Source organism: Chelonia mydas, chromosome 1 (assembly GCF_015237465.2).
Source record: "Chelonia mydas isolate rCheMyd1 chromosome 1, rCheMyd1.pri.v2, whole genome shotgun sequence".
Taxonomy (NCBI): Eukaryota; Metazoa; Chordata; order Testudines; family Cheloniidae; genus Chelonia; species Chelonia mydas.
In genome coordinates, this window is record NC_057849.1 from 142,605,743 (window position 1) to 142,614,759 (window position 9,017).

Below are 9,017 nucleotides of genomic sequence, written 5' to 3' on the forward strand. Positions count from 1 at the left end.
AGGGGCTCAGTGTGAAGCTGCTGTGATAGAACTTGTGGAAACTCATTAATTTTTTGTAAAGGGATTTTTGTTTGAATGAAGTACTCTTATCAAATAAACCTTTTATAAATAAAAGTGCAGTTATTTCTCAGCAATACAAATGACTGTTAAAAGATCCAATAGATTGCTCATTTTCTGTCTGTACTTATTTCATGTTTGGGATAGTATTAGTCTCTTCAAGTTATTTTTCAGAGACTTCTCTATTTCTCTTTTCTTAAATACATTTTATAGGAATTCTGCTGAATTCAGTATTTTTAGCCCAGCTGTTTTGAACTCTGGCTTGTGATTAGAAAGATCATAATACTGAAATACTAGACCCCATTCTATTTAGTCCTTCAGCGGGAGTCGCATGTATAACCTATCTTCAGGTTATGACAAATGCTGTGGTAATAGTTAGTACCCTTAATGCCAGACTGAGTACATTTAATTTGGACAGTCAGCTCCTGGTTTGTTATGGTTGTTCTGAGTTATCTAAACACTTCCAAACTTCTCTATAGAGCATTCAAAACATGGTGTTATAAGTAATCTCCTGCTTGTAATGGCAAAGGATGGGATTCATTATTCCAGTAAGGACCATAATAGTATATTAATTGTTGAGAGCATACAAGATAATTAATTGCAAATAACTCATATGCTGATAGCTCCATAGCTGAGTGGTCTCTGCCAGGAAGGGAGAAGTGGGCCTTGAAGTTAGGCTCAGCTGTATAAAGCATTATTACTCATACTAAATCCCAAAGCAAATGGAAAATTTATTGCCAGTGGTTTAGTGCAAACTCAGGTTACGTGGCCTTGAGAGCCTGGCCCTATAAAATATTTGGTCACTTTTTCTTTGTTCCCAATTACAACTCCCTTACAACCAGATTATTTCTGGCTTGCCCACTCTTGCAGGGGACACAGTTGATGGGAGAATATAAAGAGCCTCCCTTTGTGACTGGTACAGGGAAGAGGCAAAATTGCTTTGAGAAGTGAAGAGACTGCTCCCTCCCCTCTTTTGGTGATATATTGCACCTCAGAGGGGCCTGAGGAGAAAAGGGTGGAGGTAGGACCATGGTTTGTCTTCCCCACCAAGTTATGCCACCCCTGCCCCACAATGACGAATCAGCCACTGGAGTTGGCTGGCTTTGCAAAAGGGGAATAATTTTTGCATCACGCAAAGTGTTGGGCACATATCCTCTGCATGCTTGGGAGTTTCCCCAGGAACAGTATTGCTCCACAGGACCCCTTATTACGAAACATGCTTAAATGGCACAATTTAGACCTTGATCTCTTGTGCCTCACCACCACAGAAATCCAGCACAACGTTGTAACAGCTGCAGCTCAGCTGTTTCCGTGGGCTAGTTGTATATCCTACTGTGCACCATCTAGAGGCAGAAAGTTATAAATGTATCGAGGGACATAATAGAGGAAATAATTTGATGGCAATGTGGCAGAGGGAGCTCTTTTTTTAAGGCCTTATTGAAGCTTAGGCTTCTACAGTAGCAGGCCTGGGCTTATATACATTTGCATTAAAAATAGGGCTTATTGCTTCAGCACCTAGCATACATGTGAACAATTATTCATAAAGCCATGCCAGAGAACAACTCTACAATGGATGTAAATAGTTTATAAGCAATTCTTTTTAACATTTTACCAGTTTAGTTTTTCACTGAAATATCACAAAAATGGAATGGATTCTTTGGGAATAATTGTTCTTGTTTTTTTGGTAGCTTTATTTTCTATGCCTTTATAAACATTCATAACAAAAATTGAACAGCAGCAGCAGCTTTGAAGTGCTTGCTTTGTCAAGTAAGTACAACTGACCTGCATGATTAGATAAGCAAGAATATAAAGCAGAAAATACAGCCGGGAAAATAGTGAGCAGAACTGCATGAAAATATTTTTATACAAATTTAAACGATATATTTTGCTTTTTTAGTGATGTTGAAGAAAAGCAAAATCTCTTCTCACACTACTTTTTACCCATTCACTTTCACCTATTGTCACTAATGCTGGTCAAATTATTATTGTAACTACGTTTTCTAATAAATATACCCACTTTTTCATGAATTGTTTATAAATGGACATCGATTTCTATGAATGTATTGATTATTTGAAATTCTTTAATTCATTTGTTTAAACAAATTTCAACCAATTTATTTTGACTTGTTGTTTTCAGCTATTTCTTTGACATGAAACATTATTTGGGATGTCTGATTGGTCAGCTAAATCAAATGTTTTCTTTATGAGCAGGGGAATAATGAATAATTAATAGAGAATAACACACTACCCATTCAAACAAATGATCATTTTTAAATTGATGAAACTCTTCTGTTTCATAAATATTTTCATGCACAAATAGGCCTTCATATGAAAACTAAATATATTAAAATCTGAATAAAGGTGGATGAATTCTTTCTCAATATTGAATGACTATAAAACAGTACCCTATTAATATCTTGTCCCCCGACCTCTAAAAAATATCCTACATCTCTGGGAGTAGTTGTCTCCTGCACAATGCCAAAATACACATGCAAATTCTCCTTGTGTGTCTAACCAGAGAAGGACAAGGAAGGAAGAGAAAACTCACAAGTAACCTGTTCCTGTTAGATTTTCAGCCTGGTATCTAGGTCAAAGAACATTAGATCTATTAATTAGAGCAAGAAAATCTTTGTTTCCATCAAAAAAGTGTCAATTATCCAAACAAAGGCATATCCCCAAGCGTATTCAGGGTTACTCCTTATTATTTTAAATCTGGAAACTCCGTATGAGAGCTCAGAATAAAACTGAGATTTTTTTAAACACTTATTTGAATACAGTAGCTTAATGGTGATGCACACTGAAATATTTAATCACCCAACTGCCTACTGGTATCCCCGAACACCAACCTAAACACATCTTTAGGGATTATTATTTTTAGGCTTAGTGTCTTTAGTGATGACATAATTCAAAATGTTAGTTTATGAAGGTAAGTCTGAAGATCAAAAGTATCCAATTCTCTAAGGAAACTATTGTACTATAGCTGACCTTAACTCACAATTTTTGGTTTGCAAGAAATTTTGATATTTCAAGATGAGGTTTCATTCCAGATAGGAACACAACCAGGTTTTTTTTAAAAAAAAAATATTATGAACTGGAAATCACGATTAAAAAAAATATTTTGGAAACACTGACACATGGTATTTCCAAAATGACATATACTCACCAGACTTGGCAGCTGCTAACTAAAATTGACATTCTTATCAGTTTCACACCTGCTGATTGAACTGACAAGAATGTCAGTTTGAGTCAGCAACTGCTTCTGAGGCTGTGGGACAATGCCATCACGTCTGCTTCCCCAAGCCAGGGACCCCAGAACTTCCAGAACTGGTTGGGCTGCCTCAGATTTGCTGTACCCTGGATGTCCTGGAAGCCCTCCCAAGGCTTTCAAGCTCCCAGCTCTATGACAGGAAGCTTGAAAATCCTGGAAGCTGTAGCATGGTGGGGCTGTCCCAGAGCTCCAGACAGTGGAAACTCCGGCATTCCTGGTGCCAGAGCTAGTGGGGCTGCCCCAGAGCTGCAGATTCTGGAAAGGTGGAAGCACCCAGTGAGTTGGCAGGGAACCAGGAGGGTTCCCAATGGAACCCTGCCTGACAGAGCCTGCCCCCCAGAATCTTGGCTGTGATTCATCAAAAGTTTGTTGAACTCAAACTGTTTTCTGGAGACATTTTGGGTTCAATAAACTGCCATTTTCCAGAAAAGCTCAGTTTCATCAGAATTTCCACAAGTTCTACATCATATACATGTTCATTTGTGGCTTTTGTGCAGGCACTGTTTCCTTATTCCCTTTATTTAAATTTTATTTAGCACTGTCAAGTTTCCTTCCCCACTCTGAACTCTAGGATACAGATGTGGGGACCTGCATGAAAGACCCCATAAGCTTATTCTTACCAGCTTCCCCAAAGGTACAAACTTTGCCGTGTCCTTGAACCCGATGCTGCCACCATCAAGCATTTTAAACAAAGAACAGTAAAAGAGCCCACTTGGACATGTCTTCGCCCCAAAATATCCCCCCGAGCCCTATACCCCCTTTCCTGGGGAAGGCTTGATAAAAATCCTCACCAATTTGTACAGGTGAACACAGACCCAAACCCTTGGATCTTAAGAACAATGAAAAATCAATCAGGTTTTTCAAAGAAGAATTTTAATTAAAGAAAAGATAAAAGAATCACCTCTGTAAAATCAGGATGGTAAATACCTTACAGGGTAATCAAATTCAAAAACATAGAGAATCCCTCTAGGCAAAACCTTAAGTTACAAAAAGACACAAAAACAGGAATATACACTCTATTCTGCACAACTTATTTTACAAGCCATTAAACAAAAGGAAATCTAATGCATTTCTAGCTAGATTACTTACTAACTTAAGAAGTTATGAAGCTGCATTCTTGATCTGTTCCCATCAAAAGCATCGCACAGACAGACAGACCCTTTGTTCCCCCCCTCCCTATTTGAAAGTATCTTGTCTCCTCATTGGTCATTTTGGTCAGGTGCCAGCGAGGTTATCTTAGCTTCTTAACCTTTTACAGGTGAAAGGGTTTTGCCTCTGGTCAGGAGGGATTTTATAGCACTGTATACAGAAAGGTGGTTACCCTTCCCTTTATTTTTATGACAAGCACTCTATTAATAATGAGGTTAAGTATTAAATTTCACTTATATTTTTTAACATTTTATAATTTTTTTTCAAGTCTTCAAGTGTACAGACTCTGTACACAGATTCCAAACATATTTTATTTGTTTTAATTTCTAACTGAAGCAGGGAGTTGACTCTTGGTGCAAGTATTTAGGCCTCAGTCCAGCAAAGCACTTCAGCATGTGCCTGACTTAAGAACATGAAGCGCCCCGTGTTAATAGAGACTTGCCTAGAGTTACACATGTGCTGAAGTGCTATGCTGAATCAGGACTTAATTCTTTAAAGAACAGCGGACATCAGATGTCACCTCTAATTTTTTTGTGAGAAATAAATACAGATTGTCTTACTCACAAAGAGCTAGGAATTTATTATTTCCCCTTTTTAGCATGGTAGATATGTAATTCAGAAGCAAGTGAGTTTATGAATGGTTTGTCACAAGCAAAGGAATATTATCATTCTCATGGATAAGATATTCCAACTGTGCTTTGGTGACTCATTCAAGTTTATTTTATAATAAACTTTTTAATGTAATCCTTTCTTTTAATTTTCTATTAGAAGAGGATGGTAGGAGGCAGGAGATACTAGATGAGGATTCAGAACCACTTTTGTATTCCAGTACTATAAGTTACCACTTTTGTTTTCAATGTAACAATGAATTTTGCTGTGCTGTATCCTGCATATTTAAAATAATAAAATAATAATAATGCCCAGTGTTATTTTGACTCAGATATCACTGCCATCTAATGCTTTGTGAACACTGTTGAAGTAGTGGATTGTTTTACCAGTACACTTTCATCCAAAATGCTGGTAGCGAGCCAGATATTTTATCAAACTATACTTCTCAGTCATATACAATTAATCGAGTGCATATTCTTCCTTCACTTACACCCAGGCAGCCAAGTGAAATATATGTACTACAGGTTGTGACTATTTGGGAATATGTCTGTATAATACAACTTATCATCTGTGCCCACATGTATGTGGATGCACCATTGCTGACATGCCCTGTAGCAGAGATACACCAGACAGATGCAGTAGAAGTGCTTAAGACTTAATGACCCTACTCCCAAACAGCTGGGAACAAAGCGTGAGTTGAATCCCAGAAAACCAGGTTAGCTGATTTTTCTGGAGGGAACAGGAAAGGTGAGAACAGAGGCAACTTACCATGAGAAGAACAAAAGAGACCAGGTGACCGGGAAGAGTTAGAATAAAGAAGCACACAGGACCAGGGGCCAGACAGGAACTGTGGGGCAAGACAGAGCAAAGTCACAGAAGCCAAGTAAGGAGCTCCAGAAGGAAGAGGTCATCCACCATGCCTCATGAGGTTGGGGAGGCAGGGCTTCCCAGTTTCCTGAGCCCAGATGGCCCTAAGCACTCTGAAAACCCAAAGGGCTTGGATTACAGCCTAAAGAATGCCCCGTGGTGAGGAAACTGAGGCAGGGATATGTGTTTAGTGTTTATTATTTTGTGTGATATGCATTCGCCTGTGCTTAACACGATTAGGTATAAAAGAGCACTAAGGTGTTAACACACATACACTTTGCACAGTTTGACTGCTTTAAACTACTGTGTCCCCCTGAGAAAGCTTAACTATAAACCAGAAGCTTCACACCTTTAGGGTGGAGATCTGAGAAGGGGGTACATTTAAGTAACTGGAGTATCTCAAGGGTCAGTGCTAGTCCTGGGGCTGAGGGCAGCTGGGCAGAGGACCCCATTTCAAAGAAGGGCTAGCAGACTGAGAGTCACTGTTCAGGAAATGTGCCAGAGAAGCCAAGGGAGGAATCAGTGCTGCATCCTGCTGAGTCGTCAGAAGTTTAACAGCCACCAGGAGATCCAGAGCACAGAAGCTTGGGTCCCCTCACAACAGGCCTAGTGGGTGGCCATCAGGGAACACTCATTAGGATCTGAGATCCAGATATCACTCACAAAGGATATTTGTGGGGGGATGGAATATAACTGAACTCCATTAACTAAATTACCGACATACTTCAAATAACTACTTTCCAGTCATCAGTAGCGATTGGTCAATACTAAGAGATTCCGTAGTTTGTTTCACTTCAGATAAGTAACAAGTAGCTTGGATGTCATCCAAAGTTTATTTGACTTTATTGAAAACTTTTCAGTGTGGGGAAGAGAGTGGAGCATGATGCTCTAGTCTGGTGGTTGAGGCACTGACTTGGGAGGTGGGAGGCTCAGAGTTCTATCTCCCTGTTTCAGTGACTCCTTCTAATTATTTAGCCATAGCCCTGGTCTACAGTAGGAGTTGAGGTCAAATTTAGCAGCGTTAAATTGATTTAACCCTGCACCCATCCACATGACGAAGCCCTTTTTTTCGACTTAAAGGGCTCTTAAAATCGATTTCCTTACTCCACCCCGACAAGGGGATTAGTGCTGAAATTGGCCTTGCCGGGCCGAATTTGGGGTACTGTGGATGCAATTAGATGGTATTGGCCTCTGGGAGCTATCCCAGAGTGCTCCATTGTGACCGCTCTGGACAGCACTCTCAACTCAGATGCACTAGACAGAAAAAGGCCCGTGAACTTTTGAATTTCAATTTCCTGTTTGGCCAGCGTGGCAAGCTGCAGGTGAGTGCAGAGCTCATCAGCAGAGGTGACCATGCAGAGCTTATCAACAGAGGTGACCATGATGGAGTCCCAGAATTGCAAAAGAGCTCCAGCATGGACCGATCGGGAGGTACAGGATCTGATCGCTGTATGGGGAGAGGAATCCGTGCTATCAGAACTCCGTTCCAGTTTTTGAAATGCCAAAACATTTGTCAAAATCTAACCGGGCATGAAGGTCAGAGGCCATAACAGGGGCCCGAAGCAGTGCCGCTTGAAACTTAAGGAGCTGAGGCAAGCCTACCAGAAAACCAGGGTGGCGAACGGCCGCTCCAGGTCAGAGCCCAAAACATGCCGCTTCTATGATGAGCTGCATGCCATTTTACAGGGTTCAGCCACCACTAACCCATCTGTGTTGTTTGACTCCTTCAATGGAGATGGAAGCAACATGGAAGCAGGTTTTGGGGATGAGGAAGATGATGATGATGAAGTTGTAGATAGCTCACAGAAAGCAAGCAGAGAAACCGGTTTTCCCGACAGCCAGGAACTCTTTCTCACCCTGGACCTGGAGCCAGTACCCCCCGAACCCACCCAAGGCTGCCTCCCGGACCCGTCAGGCGGAGAAGGGACCTCTGGTGATTGTACCTTTTAAAATAGTATACATGGTTTAAAAGCAAGCATGTTTAATGATTAATTTGCCCTGGCATTCGTGGCTCTCCTAGATGTACTCCCAAAGCCTTTGCAAAAGGTTTCTGGGGAGGGCAGCCTTATTCCGTCCACCATGGTAGGACACTTTACCACTCCAGGCCAGTAGCACGTACTCGGGAATCATTGTAGAACAAAGCATTGCAGTGTATGTTTGCTGGCATTCAAACAACATCCATTCTTTATCTCTCTGTGTTATCCTCAGGAGAGTGATATTATTCATTGTCACCTGGTTGAAATAGGATGCTTTTCTTAAGGGGCATTCAGAGGTGCCCATTCCTGCTGGGCTGTTTGCCTGTGGCTGAACAGAAAGGTTCCCCGCTGTTAGCCATGGTGAGGGGCTAGCCACGTGGTGGGGGAAGGCAAAATGCGACCTTGGAATGAAAGCACATGTGCTATGTATGTAATGTTAACAGCAAGGTTTACTATGAAAGAGTGTACCATTGTTCTATAAAATGTGTCTTTAAATACCACTGTCCCTTTTTTTTTTCTCCACCAGCTGCATGTGTTTAAAGGATCACAGGATCTTCTCCTTCCCAGAGGCTAGTGAAGATTAGAAGGCGAAAAAAATGCACTCGTGATGAAATGTTCTCTGAGCTCATGCTGTCCTCCCACACTGACAGAGCACAGACGAATGAGTGGAGGCAGACAATGTCAGAGTGCAGGAAAGCACAAAATGACCAGGAGGAGAGGTGGCGGGCTGAGGAGAGTAAGTGCAGGGCTGAAGAGAGGGCTGAAGCTAAAAGGTGACGGCAGCATGATGAGAGGAGGCAGGATTCAATGCTGAGGCTGCTGGAGGATCAAACTAATATGCTCCAGTATATGGTTGAGCCTCAGGAAAAGCAGCTGGAGCACTAGACCGCTGCTACAGCCCCTGTGTAACCAACCACCCTCCTCCCCAAGTTCCATAGCCTCCTCACCCAGACGCCCAAGAACATGGTGGGGGGGCCTCTGGCCACTCAGCCACTCCACCCCAGAGGATTGCCCAAGCAACAGAAGGCTGGCATTCAATAAGTTTTAAAGTTTTAAACTTTTAAAGTGCTTTGTGGCCTTGTCCTTCCCTC